General features: G+C 48.9%; 1 long non-coding RNA gene across 3 annotated transcripts in view; it reads right to left on the bottom strand.

Annotated features, from left to right (window-relative positions):
- Positions 1–8,990: 8,990 nt before the first annotated feature.
- Positions 8,991–18,870, bottom strand: part of LOC130880672 (uncharacterized) — a 61,720-nt gene continuing 51,840 nt past the window's right edge. For all 3 annotated transcript variants that reach the window (XR_009057616.1, XR_009057617.1, XR_009057618.1), the window contains 2 exons: positions 9,461–9,555; positions 8,991–9,206 (listed from right to left, as the gene is read on the bottom strand). This is a non-coding gene — a long non-coding RNA (uncharacterized LOC130880672). The remainder of the gene's footprint in view (positions 9,207–9,460; positions 9,556–18,870) is intronic.

The raw sequence follows: 18,870 nt of genomic DNA, 5'->3' as shown, positions 1-18,870 counted from the left end.
AGTTCCAGGACAGCCTGGTCTACAGGGTGAGTTTCTACACAGAGAAACTCTGTCTCAAAACAAACAAACAAACAAACAAAATATTTGTGTGTGTCCTGTGTGTGTGCACAAGCACATGCATGCACAAACGTGTGTGTGCAGAGAGGACAGAGCACAGCTTTCAGGGTTCAATTCTCTTTTTCCACTTGTAGGTTCCAGGGATTGAACTCAGGCCATCAGGACTGGTAAGCCTCTTACATGTTGACCCTTCACACAGATCCTCTAAAATTACCATTTTCTGATAAAAAGGAAGAGTTCTTCAGAGTGAGGGCCATTCCACCACCAGGCATAAAGCCCCGAGATGACCGTCTCATGTCAGAAAGCATGTCAGCACTTGGAGGCGCTGGGCACTTGTCAACATGACACAGGAGCCAGGTTCAAGGGACAGCACCGCTGGCCACATTAGGGACACCTGGGTAAATGGCAGTGACAGATTTCAACAGTTGGCAGTGGGTCCATTTTAAAGGTCATTTATTATTCACTTTGCTGTGGGCAAGAAAAAACTGGGGATGGGTTTTTTTGTTTTGTTTTTGTTTGTTTTGCAACAGAATGTCAACTAATAAATGTACAGAGAAGGATGGGGTTAGAAGGCCATCTCTTAGCAACATCATAATAATGAAGTCGGCCCAACTGGGTAACAATGAGGTTTTAATGGGACAGTTATGTGGCTTTAGCTTTCCTCATACCGTGGGTGGGTTTACAAGGGAAAAAAGACGGCACGACACTGGAGAAAACTCCTGGGTACAGCTTTTAGCCAGCGCTCAGTCAGTCCTGCCTGTGCTTCTTTTCGGACAGTGATGACAGGAGCAGGCCACACGTGCCTGTCCACTTCCAATACTTGAAAACAGGACGTGATCTCACCCAGGTGAAGCAAGAGCCTCCCGGCAGCATCAGCAGCAGGAAGCCAGCAAGGCCTGAAGCAACCAGGGACCTGAGCCGTTCACTGAGCTGAGGGCTCCTGAGGTGGGAGATACCTGGGGGGAAGGGAGGAGGAAGAAGTGGAAGAGGGGAGGAAAAGGGAGGAGGAGAGGAGGGAGGGAAAACAGGGAGGAGGAGGGCGAAGAAAAGGAGAGGAAAACAGACAAGGGAGGAGGGGAATGGAAAGGAGAGAGCAGAAAAGAAAGAGAGAGAGAGAAAGAGAGAGAGAGAGAAGAGGGATGGAGACAAACAGATGAGGGAGAAAGGAGAGAGACAGAGATGGGGGGAAGGAGGACGAAAGAGCAGGGATGGAGGAGGAGAGAGAGTGCGAGAGGTAAGCGAAAGACAGAGACAGCGTGTTCTGCAGGTCCCGGGGAGGGCTTTGAGACACTGGCAGAATACTGGTCCCCACATGGATACGTGGTCTGGAAATTGGGTCACCATAACAGTTAAAGAGGAGGGAGAGGCCTCAGAAGTCTCTCAAACCGTGATATCAGATGAACCTTGACCTTCAGCAGCTCTGCTAACTCATTGATCCTCAATAAGACTTTTTCATAGGAGGAATGGATTGGGGTCCTGTGGCTTGGGTATGGCTTGAATCATCCCCAAAGCTTCCTGTGTTAGAGGCTTGGTCTTCAGTGTGGCTCTGTCAGAGGCCCTGGGTCCTTTAAGAGTCGGTAGTAATAGCCACAGCAGTGGCACACGCCTTTAATTCCAGCACTCAGGAGGCAGAGGCAGGTGAATCTCTGAGTTCGAGGCCAGCCTGTTCTACAAGGGCTAGTTCCAGGACAAGCTTCAAAAGCTACAGAGAAACCCTGTCTTGAAAAACTAAGGGAAAAAAAAGAGTCAGCAGTAGTGAGTGAGAGACCAGGTCTCTGGAGGCAACATTCTACGGAGAGATTAAATAGATTAAATAGTATGCAAGGGCCCCAGTTGGTTACCAAAGAGGACTGGCGCAAAAACAAACAACAAACAAACAAAGCAAAAATAAAAACAACAAAAATCCAAGATAAGCCATATCAGGTAAAGTGCTTGTCCCACAAGCACGCAGGCCTGAGTTCTGTATCTGATGGCCACATAGGAAACCAGGCACAGTGTTCCATGCTTGTAATCCCAGAGCTGGGGAGACAGGTGGAGCCCTGGGGCTCGCTGGACAGACGATCTGGTCTTATCTTCGACTTCTGGGTTGCAGTAAAGCACCCTGTCTCAAAACACAAGGTGACTGTCTTCTGAGGAATGACAGCAGAGACTGACCTCTGACCTCTACAGGCACTGCACAAACACGCACCCAACACACACCAACGTGTACGTTCTTGCTTACACACAAACAAAGCAACTCTGACCCCTCCCCACTCTCTTACACCTACAGTCATGGTGACACCATCATCACGAGGTCGTCACCAAAGCCAAGCTGAGACAGCTATCATGCTTTGAACCTATACAAACCTCTTTTCTTCACACTTTCCCCAGCTTCAGAAGTTTCGATATAGTGAGGAAAAATGGGCCAAGACAGGGCTTGACACTTGTCCTAGACTGAGGTGAACACGGGTGACTGCTACCCAGGTACTCATCTGCATTTGACACACCCTTTAATGGAATGTGCCCCATCCCCAGATTCCTTAGCTTGGACTTGCTTCCAATGTGTTCTGGCTTGAAGGTGATCTGAGTGTGTCCCTACAAGACTGTTCTGGAAGTTCAGTCCCCAGAATAGCAGGGCTGAAGCCTTGCAGAGGTGGCTCTGTTCCTGGAGGCACCCACCTCAGAAGCATTAACGTCAGTCTCAACCTCGGCTTGCGTATGTGGTTGTGAAGGGAGGCAGCTTGTCCTGAGTCCCCTGGCATCCTATCTCACTGTGGGTACTCTCCTGCATACCTGATGAGACACAGCCAGGACACACTGGTCATCCAGGAGTTGACTGAGCAAATAGGAGGCAGCCACTGAAATTCCAGTGGAAAACTGGAGACCCCTTGGCATTCTGTGACATTTAAACCCACTGCAGCTGATTTCATCCTTAAAGGAGAACGAGGGAGAAACGGAAAGGCAGCTGCAGGAAACCCTATGTTTCCACAAGTGGAACAGTGATCTAAACGAACCCTTTTCTATTATAAAATACCCGCCCTTGGAATCTTGTTATAGCTTCAGGAAGCAGACCAAGATGAACTGTCTGCATCCTTCGTGTCTCTGTTGTACGCACGTGACTCTCATGATTAGACATCGTAGCAAATGTGTCACGAGTCTCTCAGTCATTTTGTCTACCCTCGGTTTTATTTCATAGACTAAAACAACGAAACCTCCAGAGGCCTCATCTGTCCAAGGGGTGACTCTAAGATGAGAGCGGCCAGGTGAAGGAGGCAAGGCTGGGGGCTGACTTGTGGACTATGCCTCTTATTCTGTCAGGACCCGCTGCCTGCTGACAGGCAGGAGTTTCTAGTTTTTCCTGCTTTCCCCCAGCCATCATGGCTGCTGCTACGCATTCCTTTGGTGAAGGGGTCAGCATTGACTACAAGGCCACTGGTGGGGCTTCGGGGGTAGGGAGTAGTGACGCTTCCTCCAACTACTGGCCCCTGTCATTGCCTCTGGCCGTTCATCAGCATGTACATGCATGTACATCCACGCGCACACCAGCCACGGTGCAGTGCAAAACAAGGACAGTACAGTGCACACACATGTGCCCCACCTACCCACATGTATGCACACATGTAAAAAGGTGCACACACACATACACATACATACCCTGCAAACATGCAGACAGGTTTGCACACAGGTATAAATATACATGCGCCTGGGCACATACACATGAAACCAGGCAGGGATGTATACATGTATGAAGGCATGCACACATCTATAAATGCCTGCACACATACATGCATATACACATGTATGGAGCACAGAAACACTTACATATGTGTGCACACGAACATGCAGGCATGGATATATGAATGAACACACACCCACACCAACACAGTCGTTAGTATCTGGTTGGTTGCAGGCTTTTCCTCAGATCCCTGAGAGGCAAGATCTACAGTACTAATTGGGGGACAGAAACACAGTCTGGGCAAGATCACCATGCTGGCTACTAATGCCAGCTTAAAATGGTCATACTGTTACGTAGATAGATTAGGTGAGGGAGGGCAGACCAGTAAGTGTGGAAGAAGACTTCTGGGGGAAGTGAGCAGAAATGATGGCCTGCACAGGCAAAGGGGAAGGTGGAGCAAAGAATGTTCCAGACACTGCTCAGGGAAAGAAGTCTACCACAGAGACATGATATAGGATCCCTCTCCTGAGGTCCCTGGAGACCTCAGATCCACAGAAACAGAAAGCAGGGTGGGATGATGGGTGCTGAGGAGGGACAGAGAGTCCGTGTTTCATGAGGAAAGATGCAAGCAGGAGGTGAACACCGCCGAGCTGTCATTTAGACGGTGCAGTGTTGTACACTTTATCACAGTGTGTGCAGGTTGTACACAGGCGTGTCTGTAGAGGCTGCTAGGACTGTATGGGGTCTCTGTTGACCTCAGGCTTCTGCTGTAGTCTGCAGATGAGATGGGAGAGGATGAGGACGGGAAGAAGAGAATACGGGGAGCATGAGACCAGGGTCCATGGAGCTGGCTATGCCATCGAAGAAGCAAGAAGAGAAAAGGCAGCTTGAGGAATTTCCTTGTTTCTACAAGAATAGAACAAGAAGAAGATAGAGAATGGTCACATTCTAGTAACCAGAGCTGGGGACAGATGCCACCCAGGCACTTCATGGGGAGGAGTGAGGGCCAAGACAGAGAGCCCTGCTAGACTTGGGGTCAGGAGCTCATAGAACATGTCCTGACTGATCACAATACACAGTGACCAGTTGGGGTCCCAGGGGATGAGAAGTGGGAAACAGGAGGTCCCCTATGTTGCTGGGCTCCCAGGAAATCTGGATTAACCTGTGGCAGACAATTGCCCAGCTCTGACCTATGAATAGCACAGGAAGAGGCCAGTACCCAAGACTTCAGGGATGGGTTCTAGGTGGGCAGGCCAAGACAAACGTGAGACCTAAAGAAGATGGTCGCCCCTTCACCTCCACATCCAGGGCTGCCACTTTCAGCTCAGGGAAGGTGGTACCATGCAGACCCCATCTCGCCCTGGCATCCACAGATACTTCTCTATGAAAAGAAAATACTTCATTGCATGTAATTGACATGGGATCTGATTTGCTCTTAGCATAAAACATAACAGCTCCGTCCTTTTCAGTAACTCCACTAGACAATCACCATTATGTGATGTTAGAATATTCCCAGCACACAGGCCCCAATCTCCCTACTGCCATTAGCACCCACTCCTCCCTTTATTCCCTCCCTAGCTCCAGGAAGTCACTTCCTTCTCTAAGAACCCGGCTCTTCTGGGTTTCTTACATAAATGGAACCCTTTGGTGAAACTTCTGGATAAAACAAAGCAAAGTTCCACTTTCACCTAACGGACAGCTGGGACTGCACAGCCAGGTGTGCATCCCCACCCCCACAGAGAGGGCAGGGATGGTACCCATCCCCCTTCTGGCTGAGCTGCAGCTGGAGCGGTAAATCCTGCGAGAGAAAGGTAGCATCTAGGAAATCATAAATACTAGGTGCAACGGTCTAGAGGAGGGGAAGGAAGAGTCATCATTCCGTCCTACTTGCTCACAGCATAGGGAAGGATTCCATAGCCCTCACAGGCTCAGAGCTGCAACCGGTCACATGGTCTGGCTGGTATTTATAACCATCTTCCTGCATGTCTCTTTCCTTCAGCCTATGCCTTGGCTGATTGTGGCCCTTTACCTGGTGGGTGACCTAAGCCTTCATTACCGAAGGGTCTGGGCCCTCGGCGGTCCAGCGTGGATTGGGCAGTAGAATCTTTCCACTGATGTTAATCATTGGGACCAGAGCTGCAGGTCATCATCTACGTTCTAGACTTTCTGTTGTGGAACCACAGCCTGTCTCCCCTGGTCAGGGCAGCTGCACCAGTCGGTAAACAATCAGCCCCTTGCAGCCTGGCAACTCTCTCACAGGAGTACCTCAAAGTGGACCTATGGTCACTTCAGCCTCCAGGATACTGGGAGTTAGTGTAGCACCTATTGGCAGAGGTCTTGATCAAGAGGACCTAGACTAGTGGGGACAGGGAGACAAATGCTACTGGCAAAGGGCTAGGATATAACTTGGTAGCAAGGTACTTGCCTGCTACGTGCAAGAGCCTTGGGTTCAATCTGCCAGTCACTGGTGGACTTTCACTGGGGAACAAGAATATCATTAATGCGTTAACCTCTGTGTTGCCAGGACCATGCGCAGTGGCTACAGGGACACGAGCACATGGATGGGTTCAGAGGATATTGTTCCGGCTCCTCAGTGTCCTCAGACCAGGGAGGGGGAGCCCATGAAGGATGGCAGTTCTCTAAGCTTGCACTCTCTGCTTTATGGCCCTGCCTGTGCCAAGTCCCTGCCCAGAAAGAAGCCCTGTGACACACAGCAGGGAGTCAAGCAGGCTGTGAAGGTACCCTGGGTCAGGAGAGCCAGTTCATATTCAGGTTTGCCTTGGTGCCAGTGGCAGCAGAGGGGTACCCCCATGATGGCAGTACTCCAACATCACCCAGTAGTGTGTGCCAGGCAGGGAACCTAGCAGATGGACCTCGATGAGTGGACACCCATGTACTGTGCCATACCATTCTCAAACCCTTTGGGGAATGACAGGGACATCCGGGGGAAAGGCTGGCTGGCGGCCACTGACTAGGTCCTCTCATCCACCATGGACCTCCATTCAGCCCAGGGGTTTATTTATGTGGCAAACATCTATAAGGGACATATGCCTCTTCACATCCTGTGCTCTGCACCCTGGGAGACCCTGGGAGAGGTCCAGCCTTTTCCTCAACCTCCTGCTACCACCTTTTTCAATGCTTGCCTTTCAATTCTTTGAGCATCATGACCTATTGGCCACCAAATGGTGGAACTTATAACCCTGATCTCCTTCCATGTCAAGTAGAGCAACCAGGGTAACTGTGCTGAGCCTCACCTGCTGGGGTGTAGCCTTCCTCCCATTCCCGACAGGAGGCTGCAGGTCACCCTCTCACTTGGGGATTGGGCTGACATGCCATGCAAAGCTACCGGAAGTGGAGGCAAGACGTTTTCTTTCTCGGTGACTGGGTACCAAGAAATGACATATGAAGGACAGGTGCTGCTGGGAGGGGCTGCCAAAGAAGCAGGAACAAGCCACTGGCATCATGGGAGCTCTTTCTGGAACTCCATGGAGCTTTGAAGTACGCAATGGTCAGTCTTGACTGTCAACCTAATAGGATTTAGAATCGCCATGGAAACAAACCTTAGGGCATATTTGTTGGGGATTTTCTAGATTGGGTTAGTTGAGGTGCAAAGGCTCACCCTAAATGTAGGTGGCACCATCTCGTAGACTGGGGTATCGGGATGGATAAAAAGCAAGCAAGCTGAGCACCGGCATTCATCTCCATCTGCTTCGTAACTGTGCGTGCAGCGCTGTGAGCTGCCTTCCTCACCATGGTGGACCGTCCGAATGAAGCTTTTCTCCCTTAGGTTGCTTTTGTGAAATATTTGTTTCAGGAATGAGTGAAGTGACTAACACAGAGTTGGTAGTTATCAGGCCTGCCCTGCACCCACTGCTTCTACGAAATGCTGAAACACACCTGTGTCCCCCAACCCATCGAATCATGGGTCATTTCATAGCTCATTTATACATACAGTTCAGGTCATGTGGTCAGTTGGTGTCACATGGCCACATGTTCTGTAAAGCCTAAGGGCCATCCAGGGTCTGAGGAAGTACCCGTGGGGGATGGCAGGGCTCAGCTCCATCGACCAAGGCGGCGGACCGTGAAGTCCCTGCAGGAGCCAGAACGGCCCCCACAGAACTTCCTACCTCCCACAGGCACCTTGCACACTGAGACTCTGATGCTCAGAGACACTCACACAGCTAAGAAGATTGCACAGCAGCCTGGGCCTGTCGCAGAGCCTCTTCTTGTCTGGATGTTTTCCATTGATGTGAAAGGACACCATGACCACGGCAACTCTTACAAAGAAAACACTTAATTGAAGGGGACCACTTATAGGTTCAGAGCTCTGGCTCGTTATTGTCATGACAGGGAGCATGGTGCCATGCAGGCAGATGGGATACTGGAGCTGAAAATGCTATAACTTGCAGGCAACGGGAAGTTGACTGTGTGACATTGGGTGGTATCCTGAGCATAGAAAATCTCAAAGCCCACCCCTACAGTGACTCACATCCTTTAACAAGGCCACACCCACACCAACAAAGCTGTGCTTCTTAATAGTGCCACTCCCTATGAGATTATGGGGGCCAGTTTACACTTAATACACTGGGCCTCATTGAAAAGTGACATCCCTGTAGGTCACTTGATGTCATGTATCTGATAACTGTAAAATCCAAAGAGAGCCACAAGGCCCTGTGCTGTATCCTACACAATAGAAAGTACCCTAAGCAGTTCTCCACTTGACCCAGGCCACTGGAGTATAGCAATATCATCATGGCAGAAGCCTCCCCCAAATCATGTGGGATTTGATCACCTGACCTTCAAATGCACACACACCATCTTTAGATATCATGAAGGTCAGCATTAAATGTCAACTTGATACAACCTAGAGTTGTCACCTGGGAAGAGAGTCTCAGTGAGGGGTTGCCTACTTTGGACTGACCTGAGAGCATGTCTGTGAGGACCTGTCTTAATTAAGTTAATTATGAGAAGACCTGGTCCACCATGGGCAGCACCATTCCCTATGACAGGGGTTTCTGAACTGTGTGATAGTAGAGACTAACAGCCAAAGAAATAAAACCAGGACAGATGCTTGCAACTTCCTGCTCAGATGGCGCAGGAAGCACAGCTGTGTGTTTGGAGCAGCAGAGCAGCAAGATGCCCATAGGAAGAGAAGTCAATTCGGATCCCTAGGGTTGGAATATAACAAGGTGTTCCCAAGCCTCTGAGGTGGGACAGACTAGTGTGTTTCTTAGTAGCTGAAGACAGCAGGTTCCTGGAAGTTTTATTAGATGTACGAAGAAACCCAGTGCATTCACCAGCTCCACAGCCAATAAGCTGGACTTTGTTAAATCAAAAGCTTCTGTTGTATTAGTCATCTCAGCTGTTGCTATGTCAAAATGCCTGATAGAAACAACTGGAGGAAGGAACCATTTGTGTGGGCTCCCAGTCCATCGCGGCAGTGGGAACAGCTCGTAGCTTCAGCAGCGGAACACAGGATGGCTTGCTCACTTCTCTGTGGATCAGGAAATAGAGACAGGTTAGAAAGTGAGGCCATGCTATGATCTTCTATGTCCATCCCACAATGTCCTACTGCCTCCAAGGAGGACGTACCTCCTGAAGCTGCAACCTTCCCAAAACAATGCCCCAGGTGGGAACTAGGTGTTCAAATACATGGGCCTGTGGGAGGCATTTCACACCCAAACAACACATCTCCTTTGCAGAAACATTGCTAAAAGAAGAAAAGGAACTGGATATGATAACTTGTACCTGTGATCCCAGCATTTGGGAGATAGGGACAGGTGAAGTCCAAGGTCATCCTCAGCAAGTCAGTGAGCTCAAGGCCAGCCTGGGATACAGGAGACCTGTGCCAAACAGAGAGGGTCAGGGTTACGGGAAGCTGGTGAGATGGCTCAACTGTTAAGAGGACACACTGAACAATCACGGAGACCAGAGTTCAGATCCCAGCATTCCCATGGTAACTTGAGAATTCTGTGTCCACCTGTGACCCAGCTCTGAGGGGATCAGAAACAGGAGGATCACTGGGGCTTCCTGGTTCCCAACCTAGCTGAGAAAACACAAACCACAGGCTCAGGAAGAGAGCCCCTGCTTCAAAGGAACAGGTGGAGAGTGATATACAAAGACACCTTATATCCTCTTTTGGCCTCTGCATATAGGCATTGATGTGTGCACCCCTCCACACACAAGTGTGCATATACTCACACAGACATATACACAAATAAGTAAATATTTTTTTTTAAAGATTTATTTATTTTTATTATGTATACAACATTCTGCCTCGATGTATGCCCGCACGCCTGAGGAGGGCGCCAAATCTCAGCACAGATGGTTGTGAGCCACCATGTGGTCGCTGGGAATTGAACTCAGGACCTCTGGAAGAGCAGCCAGTGCTCTTAACCTCTGAGCCATCTCTCCAGCCCATAAGTAAATATTTTTAGAAGAGGAGGAGGACAAAAAGAGAAGCCACAGACTGGGAAAATAACTTTGCAAATTTTTAAAAAAGATTTATTTATTTTTATGTATGAGGGTTTTATGTCCATGTATATATATGTACCACATGCATGCCTGGTGCCTATGGAGGCCAGAAAAGGGCATTGGATCCCCTGGAGTTAGAGTTACTGATGGGTTTGAGCCACCAGATGGCTGCTGGAAACTGAAGCTGGGCCCTCTGTAAGAGAGGTAAGTGTTCTAACCAACGATCCATCTGTCCAGCATCATCAAAGTATTTTATATGATAAAGGACCCCTATTCCAAATATACAAATAACTCTTAAATATCAATAATAAAAATTTATTTAAAAGATGTAGACACCTCACCAAAGGTGGGTGGGGTGGGTGCCTCACCTGTGGGTGTCAGACAAGCAGATTTTCAACATCTCACAGAATTGGAGAACTGCAATTCAAACAATAAGGAACCATCACTGACCACGATGATGGCCAAAGTCAGGAAAACTGACAATACCTGATTGTGTGTTGGGACATCACATCACTGCTGGTGGGAATGCCACATGGCACGGTGCAGAAGCACAGTATGTCAGTGCCATAGGGTAAGTGTGACGTTCCTGACACTGGTCCACGTGGTAAGCACTTAGACCCCAGTGAGTGGTGCTATTATTGAAGGTGGAACACTGGACTAGGGGGCTCAGCTGAAGGAAGGAGGCCATTTAGGGGAATTCCTTGGAAAACATGACTCTTCACCAGGCCCCTCTTGTCTTTGCTTCATGTCCATGATGAGATGAGCAACCTCCACCTGCACATGCTCCTGTCATTCCAATGTCGCTGCTGCAGCCAGGAGACACTGAGATGCCTCTGTCTCAGATGCTGTGAGTACCAAGAAATGGTCCAGAAACACCTCCAAATCCTAACTATTTCTCTTTCCCCAAGCAAAGGCACCAGGGAGTGGTTGCAGGTTCCTTTAGGAAGCTGGAAGAAAGAGGAATACGAGATTGTCTAGCAGAACAGTACCCTTTCTCAGTCTGGGATGCTGAACTGGGTCTTGGCAGAGTCAGGGCTTGTGTGAGTGCTGCCAGGGGGCGGGGCCTGAAGCTCCTCATTAGTGCTGTCAGCTGACTCTAGTGCCAATCCTTCAGTCTTGGAGATGCCATGACCAACTGAGCAGGCACAGGTATCTATAGGCCAGGTGACTCTAACCACTGTTCACCACAGATGCCACATTAGCAACAGGCCCAGGGGTTCCAAGCCATGTCCTGGCATAGGTCTTCCATAAAGGTCTCAGTTCTCCCAGCCCAGCACCCACCCTGACCAGCCACCCCTCTTACATCTGCCTCATTACTGATGCTGGGGTTTGAAATGTCAGGATTTGGTTGAGCACAGTTGTTTATGCCTGTAAACCCAGCGCTTTGCAGACGGAGGCAAAGGATAGAGTTCAAAACCAGCCTGAACTACTTAAGTGTTTCCGAGCCAGTCAGAACTATATTCGAAGGCCCTGTGTCAAAAATGAAATGAAATAAAACATCATAAGTTTATGTCACATTGACGTAAGACAGGAACAGTGGTTGGATAAGGTCACCATGAAAGCCCAGTGTGAACAAGCACATTGACTGGGACAGGACTGCATTCTCTGTGTGCCTGTGGCCTCTAGGAGGCAGAGACAACCCTAGTAGGCTCCTTCCTACTTCTCAGTACTCAGAGTAACCTCTTAGGGAGACTCCAGCCTTCAGTGCCATAGCTAGGGTCAAGAGGGCCAAGCCTTCAGGGCCACAGCTGGGGTGATTACCTAAACTTGGTTCTGGCAGTCTCTGCAAGCCCTGGTATGATAGAACTGAGAGTCTCTGGGTCTCTCAGGGTCTTGGCCTTTCTACTTAGCCCTTGATACCTTCAACCACATCTAGAGCTTTGACTGTTCAACTCACTGCTGCCAACCAGAGCCAACTCACTGTTGCCAACCAGAGCCAACACATCGATATCTGATCTCTAATCCCAGAAACTGGGTATAAGAAGATACAAGACTGGTCAGGTGGGGTTGGGGAGTTACAGCCATCATGTTGGGACACCACAACAGAGGAACAAGCATGACTTCAGTGGTCCAGTTGATGAATTTCTGCCTGGTTTTCCGGTGCCACTGGAGCCTGGAGGAGGTCCAGGGGTCACCCCAATAACAGCCCTCCCAGGTACCCCGAGCACTGGACCTTTCTCTTCTTCACCATCACAGGTAACCCAAGTAAGACTGCAAGACTCTTCCTTACACAAAAGAATGGGACAGCATGGAGTAGAGGAATGTGCTTCCTTAAAGGGAAGGGGGTCATGGACCTTGGACACCTCCCCTCAGGGAGGACAGCTGCAGCCTGCAGGGTGAGCTGGACCCCACTGATGAGGAGGGAGGGAGGACAGGGATGGGTGGAGCAGGGCTGGCCTTGGTGTCCACTATTGGGGCAGGTGTGAGTGCAGACTGAATGGGATTAGCGACCAGACGCCATAAGCAGAAAGCAAGAGACCCCTGGACTCAGCTGCAGGTAGAAGGCAGCCCCTAATGTATCTCACTCTCACCGGAGTGGACAGTTTCAGAGTTGGGACAAAGGCAAAAATCAGGCTACTCACAGGTTAGGCTCCCTAACAGTCCCCTCAGGTTTGGAGCCCCACTATCCAGGAAGTGACAAGGGCAGGAAGAGAACCAGGATGTGGGTGCCCCCATGCACCCAGGTAACTCTGGCCTCCCGGAGTGGGAAGGGCTGTGTGTCACCCACCCTGCCCTACCAAGACCTCAGATGTCAGGTGCAGGTTGCACTGGTCCCACTCTGCTTGGCCCCAAGGAGCCGACAGGAGTTTCTTCTGTCACACCTCCCTCAAGGTGGCTCTTAAGAGGACAAAAGAGGAGATTACTTCTTTGGCCCAGGCATTAGTCTTCAAGTTGCGGGAGCCTGCTCTTAGGCCAAAGTCCCCCATCCTACCAGGGTTCCCAGAGGCAACTGTGTAGGTAAACTGAGGCATTAGTGAAAGAAAGCTACACAGGAACCAATGAAGCATCGCACAGATGAGCACTGGCTTGAGGGGAGGGGTGAGGACAAGTGGGTGGTAGGTGCATGGATGGACACCAGCTGGCAAGTGTTGTCCTCTCCCCTCTCTGATGGAGAAGGAGCAGCGGGAAGGAAAGGTTTGGGGGAAGACTAACAGGGCAGGGCTTAGTGACACAATCTGGGACCGACACAAACAGGCTTTGAAATGAAATCAACTCTGTAGAGTTGTCTGGGCTGATAGAAGTGCTGGGGTTATGCCAGAGCTCACAACAACCCTCTCACAGCCTCTACTGCCAGCTGGGAGGACAGACCAGGGGAAAAAAAAAAGAACTGCATCCTTCCTGTACTGTCAGGATGTGGCACAGCTGTAACCTGGTGCATGGGGGTGGCCCCCACACACCAAGCATTTCTCCGGCATACGCTGCCTGGGTTTCCCAATTCCATCTGATTCTGCATGGCCTGCCTAGAGACAGCATTAGATCCCAAAGCTGAAAGCTACATCCAGTCAGAGTGCACAACCCAGCCCCCTGCAGCAGCCAATCATAGCTCCAGGCTGTGACCTGTAAGTCGAGAGCTCCTGCAGGCCCCTCCCTGGATCTGGGTCACTTGCTGGAGTAGCTCATAGAACTCAGGGCAGCGCTGCCTTACACCTGCCCACTACTTTATTATAAAGGCCACGATGAAGGGCGACCACAGCCACCAGACCAGAGAGCCTCGAGGTGAGGCAACTGGAAGGGGATGCCTCCATGTCACCTGCAGGCCCACCGCCCTCTGGCGCCTCCCGTGGTCAGCAGTTTGGATACTCCTACACTGTCCTTTACCTTTGACTGCGGCTTTAAGGTGCAGTTGGGCTGATGCCATCACGGGACTCCAGTTGTCCCCTACTCCATGGAGGCTAGGGAAGGGGTGGGATTGAGATCCCCAAACTCTCTGCCCTAGCTTGAACTTCCTGGTGTACACCCCCAACCCTAAGGCAACCTGGATGCCAGAACCAGTAGCCAACCCACGAAGGGTGTTCCTGCCACACTGGAGATTCTAAAAGGTTTTAGGTGTGTCCAACTTCTAGACCTCATGACCAACACTGTCACCTACAAAGTTCACGATCTAAACCAAAAGCTCCTACAGGGCTGGGAAGATGGCTCAGTTAGCGAACTGATCAACGAACAATGAGGACCTGAATTTGATCCCTACGCTCATCTTAAAAGTTAGCTGTGAGGGGCTGGAGAGATGGCTCTGCGGTTAAGAGCACTGGAGCCTCTTCCCAGGGAATCAGGCTTGGTTCCTAGGATGCTTATGAAGGCACACAGCTGACTGCAATGCCAGTTCCCGAGGATCTGACGCCCTCTTCTGTCCTTTTCAGGTACTGCGCCATATATGTGCAGGCAAAATACCCAAACACATAAAATGAAAATAATCTAAAAGAAAAAAAAAGGAAAAAGAAGATGGAGAGTAATCAAGGAAGACACCTAAAGTTGGCTTTTGGCCTTTGCATGTGCGTGAGTGCACACAAAAAATTGTGGAAAACAATGTTCTTAGTATACTCACAATCTTTATGTTCAGCCACACATAGGATAACTAGCTCTCCTCGGTCACATGCAGACCACAGGACCACAGGCTGGGCATCTGTAGGAGCTTTGGACCAGGAAACCAAATATGTTTCACAGCAACATGTGACATTGGTGAGAGACAGCTGTCACCCAGTATTGATGTATTGCTGTCAATTACCCATCTCCTGTGTCCCTGCCTGTCATTCTCTGGCCCAAGGCTCATTCAGGATCCCACATGACCTGCATCCTGCCTCCCAAGGCTCTTCTGGGCTAGAGTAATTTCTCACTGTCTCTGCTGCAACCATGAGATCTGAGGTGGCTGCTCAGGTGTCCTGTGGAGGGCCCTGAGCTGGGAAATGTCCCTTTTATTTTATTTTATTTTTTTCAGTGTTAGATGGGAGTCATTGGTTATGGAAGAAGACAGCCCTCTCCTAACCTCCCATACAGGTCCCCACCATCCACATGACTTGTCCCTGGGTGTCATGGCTGGGCTGCCAGCAAGGCCTCCACTACACAGAGCCTCTCTCTCTTTTCAGGAAGGAAGAGGCTCTGGCTGTGCATGCTGAGATCTGCTCTACCTTCAGGAGAAGGAGGTTGGAGCCTTGGGATGGTTTTGCTGGGATTCTTCTGGATGGGACATTTGCTCTCTTCTTCCTCACTCACTGATATAGTTTATCATTTACCTTATTGGAATGGATTCACTATGGGGGTGGGGCAGTGCCACAGCCCAAGTATGGAGGTGCTGTCAGGGGACAACTTGTAGAAGTCCATTCCTTCTATTGTGCAGCACCCAGAATTGAGCTCAGCTTGTTAGAATGGCGGCAGGTGCTTGCTTTTTTTTTTTTTTTTTTTTTTTAATCTAACACTATTACACTATTCAAAATTTTCAGCTTTGGCCATTGAATTTTTTTTTTTGCATAGAACCGTTTTTAGTCAGCTAACTCATTAGATAAAGGAAAAAGCAACAAAGAGGAAGTAGTGAGTAATATTCCAGCAATAAGTGCCCTATTGTACATGCATTTGCACACAGCGAGGGGGGGAGGAAGAGAGAGAAATAAATAAATACACACACAGGGTCATATACACAATACAGAGAGTGGCAGACACAAATACAAGTAAACACACACAAATACACAACATAAACACACACACACATATACAGAGACACACATACAAAGACGAACTAACCCACAACATACAAAACCACACACACAGATATACACAAACATACATAACACATATACAAACACACAAATGTACACATGGATACACATAGATATACACAAGCACACAGAGAAAACACATAAATGTACACACAAACACACATATATACAAACACACATGGAGACACACAAATACATACATAGACAGACAGACAGACAGACAGACACACACACACACACACACCATTTTGGAGATCTGGGCAGCCAGCAATGGGCCTGGCCTCAGGACAGGGTCTAGCACAGGACCAAAATGGATCGATCCCTGAACCATCTCTTTGAAGCCGAGCATGCAGCTTTGGGCTTCTTCCTGACTTTAGAGGGCCAGTACTGCCCTCTACTGGGAGTGGGTCATACTGCAGGGTGCCCTAAGCTAGGCAGTAGGCATGACAGTAGCTTTCTCTGACATACCACTTCCTTCTAAAGAGAGTGTGTCAAAGCAGAAGGTGGTCCTGCAACACATGGCTCCTTGGCCCTGCTGGTGGACTCAGGGAAGAGAAAGTAGTCACTGGTATTGGGGGGACTGGTTTGTCTCCACCACTTTGAGAAGACAAAGTAAGACCACCTGAGCAAAGCACCTGGCTCCGCTCTTTTCTCCTAGGCACCGAGTAATCAGGGACCGGACTCTAGGTGGTTCCAGGCCTATCTTGGGCCCTGGCGGCTTCCTGGCTCTCCCTCCCGTGCATGTGGAGAAAGGTGTTGAGGAATGAGTAAAACTAGGTGGCGAGCAAACGGAAGACTCTGCTGCAGGTGGCCTGCACACTGGAAGCTTAGGTCACCCCGGAGGCTTTGCTCGGGCCGCACCTAGGCTGCTCTGCACCCCAGCTCTACCTCACCTACCTTACAGTCTCAAGACAGGGTCTCTGGAAGATGACAGCTACAGGGGAGTCATCCGGGAATCTGGAAAGAGTCCCTTGAAAGAGAGAAAGAAGAGGCGACTGTAGCAATAGGCTCCCGTGTCAGTCTTCCTGAGTGGGTAGCCACTTGGCCATCTTCCCAGCACCAACACTGGTAGCCAGTACAGAGCCCTGTTCCACTGGCTTCTAGAAGGCCCAGGGGTCACTCCCTCAGTTACCTATTTTTCCTACCAAAGTGCTCCCTGACCAGGAGGACCCTGTATTACAGGATGGGAAAGGAGAGCCATGCAGTCCTTGCTGGAGTACCCAGAAGTCGCCTCAGGTGTTTACAAAGGCCCAGACTTAACCAGATTTTATGGGAGCCAATCATGTTATGACCAGGTACACCATGGCCTCAAAAGTCCACTTAGCATGGCCCACATGTATTTGAATTTGCAGTACTGTGCTATCCATGACTTATATCATTCTGTGTTATTGTAGATGATGTTTTAACAAAGATTCCTGTGGGTGTGCATGAGGCACAGGCCCTCCTGTGAAGCCCTAATATTTGAAATAAGAAAACAGTTGTTCCCCTTTCAAAAAGTGACTGGTAGCCACTTCCTAAATATAACCCCAGTAGCACAGACACTGAGAGAAACAATTAATAAATGGGACCTCCTGAAACTGAAAAGCTTCTGTAAAGCAAAGGACACAGTCAACAAGACAAAACAACAGCCTACAGAATGGGAAAAGCTCTTCACTAACCCCACATGGGACAGAGGGCTGATCTCCAAAATATACAAAGAACTCAAGAAACTTGACATAAGCAGAACAAATAATCCAATAAAGAATGGTGTACAGACCTAAACAGAGAACTCTCAATAGGGGAATCTCAGAGGGCTGAAAGACACTTAAGGAAATGCCCAGCATCCTTAGCCCTCAGAAAAATGCAAATCAAAACAACCCTGAGATTCCATCTTATACCTGTCAGAGTGGCCAAGATCAGAAACAATGATGACAGCTTACACTGGAGGGGATGTGGGGTAAGGGGAACACTCCTGCATTGCTGGTGGGAGTGCAAAATTGTATAGCCACTTTGAAAATCAGTATGGTGATTTCCCAGAAAATTAGGACACAATCTACCTCAAGACCCAGCAATACCACTGTTGGGCATCTACCCAAAAGATGCTCAATCATACCACAAGGACACGTGCTCAACTATGTTCACAGCTGAATTAGTTGTAATTGCCAGAACATGGGAACAACCTAAATGCCCCTCAACTGAAGACCAGATAAAGAAAATGTGGTACATTTACACATGGAGTACTACACAGCTATAAAAAAAAAAAAACAATGACATCTTAAAATTTGCAGGCAAATGGATGAATTTAGAAAAATCCATATTGAGTGAGGTAACCCAGACCCAGGAAGATAAATATAGTACATATTTACTCATAAGTGGCTTTTAGACATAAGCAAGAAGAAAAACCAACCTACAGGCCATAATCCCTAGACAACAAAGAGGACCCTAAAAGAGATATGCATAGCTCTACATAGAAAGGTGAAAAAGACAAGATCTCCTGAGTAAATTCGGAGCATAGAAGGGAAGAGGGGAGGAAAAGAAGGGAGCGGAGAAAAATGTATAACTCAATAAAAACAATTTTTTAAATAGATAAAAAAATAGTATAGACAAAAGTCATAAATTTGAGATGCATTCGGGACACAGGAAGAGTGGGAGGATTCATGGGAAGGGTAAAAATGATGTAAATACAACACACAGGCATGAAATTCTCAGAAACTAAAAATATATAAATAAAGGACGAAAAAGTGACTGGTAGCATCTCGAATAGTTCTTTATTTTTGTGTATTTATTTATGTGTGTGTTCCTGGGGTGGGGTGAGGTGGAGGCATGTGAAGGCCAGAGGTGAACCTCAGGTGTCCTTCCTCAGCAGCCAGCTAACTTGTTTATTGAGACAGGATCTTTCATTGGCATAGGAGTCACCAGATAGGCTAGGCTGGCTGGCCAGTGAGTCTCAGGAATCCTCCTGCTTCAGCTGGAATTACAAGTATGCCCTCGCTTAAG

This window comes from Chionomys nivalis, chromosome 8 (assembly GCF_950005125.1).
Source record: "Chionomys nivalis chromosome 8, mChiNiv1.1, whole genome shotgun sequence".
Classification (NCBI taxonomy): domain Eukaryota; kingdom Metazoa; phylum Chordata; class Mammalia; order Rodentia; family Cricetidae; genus Chionomys; species Chionomys nivalis.
Note: the sequence above shows the minus strand (reverse complement) of the source record. Positions and strands in the feature narration are given on the sequence as shown.